Below are 1,902 nucleotides of genomic sequence, written 5' to 3' on the forward strand. Positions count from 1 at the left end.
CCTGCGCCGCTCAGGGAAAAGAGGTAGAGAATTCAGGAGTGAAGTTGAGCCTAGGAAGAAGGAAGGGGTGGGGCGAAGGTGTTTTTAGATTTGTTCTTATTTCTCATTGTCCTACTCTGCTTTGATTGGCAATAAATTAAATTAATTTCCCCAAGTTGAGTCTGTTTTGCCTGTGATGGTAATTGCTGAGTGATCTCCCTGTCCTTATCTCGACCCATGAGCCTTTCGTCATATTTTCTCTCCCCTGTCCAGCTGAGGAAGGGGAGTGATAGAGTGGCTTGGTGGGCACCTGCCAGCTAGCCAACGTCAACCCATCACACACTGGTGATGGACTGAATGGATTGATGATTCCTGCCCAGCCCCTGACTAGCCTGACTTGCATCCCTCCTTCTTTTTAGATTTTAGAACTTTTGTGCAGTTTTTGTGTGGTTTTGAATCCTTGAGTTAGCGATGATAACACTTCCCCAACTCCGCTTCTGTCCGTAATCGGACAGTACTCCTTTCTTCTCTATAGACTTCCTCACAGATTTTTTGTAGTTGTCTGAGTGATAATTACACAGCTGTGCCATAACACAGCTGTGTCTTAGATCCTTAGATCCTGGCTAGGGTGGGGGCTTACAGCGGGCTCTGCAGACATAGGATTGCAGCTCTCTCCCCTGATGGCCTGGTATCTTCTGATCATCAGCGCTATCTATTTGGTCAATATTAGAGTCTGGTATGAGGCCAAGTCTCTGCTTACACCCCTAACTAGCAGGCTGCAGACACCAAAAGACCTAAGCTCTTCTTAGTGACAGTGTCTGTGGCTAAACGCCATCTTACCCCTACTTCCATGGTTCATTCATTCATGTTGTCATTCTGCTCAGGTCTTGAGCCGTGATGCTTTAGCTTTGCTAAACAAGCCAGCTGCAATAATAAACATTTGACAATACCATGAAAATTTATTATCTCAGTATTTTAAAAATTAAGTTGTCAGAGTCTCTCTCCAGCATAAACATTCAAATGCAATTTTATGTGTGCATACTATAAAACAATATATCATTTAATAGCTTTAAATACACAAAAATATTGATGTTAAATGTTTGCTATTCAGTGATAGCAACTATGCAATTGCATATGATGTTCTAATGCATACCTAAAATAAATTTGTCATATCTTGTTGCAAACACCAGCGAGCTATACAAATATCAGCAGTTTGTAGTAATAACATCATTAGTTCTTTTGCTATCCATTGAGCAGTTTGCCCTATTGTCAGTCATGTCATTCACAGAGCCCCAAAAATCTCTCATTCTACCTTTTCTTTTATTAACTAATCTTCCCTCCAATGACGTACAGTTTTCTGTGATCTTTTGTTGTTAATTTGCTTCGTTCCCTTTAGTTTCATCTTTCCCTTCTGGCAAATCAGTAAATTTTATATTTTGCAAGAAATAAAAATAAATTGAAAAAGGTCATGGGTCAAGATAAAGACCAGATCACTTACCAATTACAATCATGGGTAAACCAGACTTGACTTTGGGACAATTAATTTAATTTCTTGCCGTTAAAATAGAATACAATGATGAGAAACAGAGACAAAAAAACCCTTCTGCCCATCCCCCTCTTCTTCCCAGGCTCAAATTCACTCCTTCACTCCTGACTTCTCGACCTCCGACCCAACTCTAAGACACAGGGGGGATGGGGAATGGGGGCTGTGATCAGTTTGTAACATTTCGTTTCTGCCACTCATTCCTCCTCACACTTTTCCCTGCTCCAGCATGGGGTTGCTCTCATGGGCTGCAGTCCTTCAAGATAAACGTGCTCCACCGTGGGCTCTCCACAGGCCACAGTTCCTTCAAGGCATATCCACCAGCTCCACTGTGGTCTCATTCATGGGCTTCAGTGTGGATATCTGCTCTAGAGTGGTCC

Source organism: Calonectris borealis, chromosome 22 (genome assembly GCF_964195595.1).
Source record: "Calonectris borealis chromosome 22, bCalBor7.hap1.2, whole genome shotgun sequence".
NCBI lineage: Eukaryota > Metazoa > Chordata > Aves > Procellariiformes > Procellariidae > Calonectris > Calonectris borealis.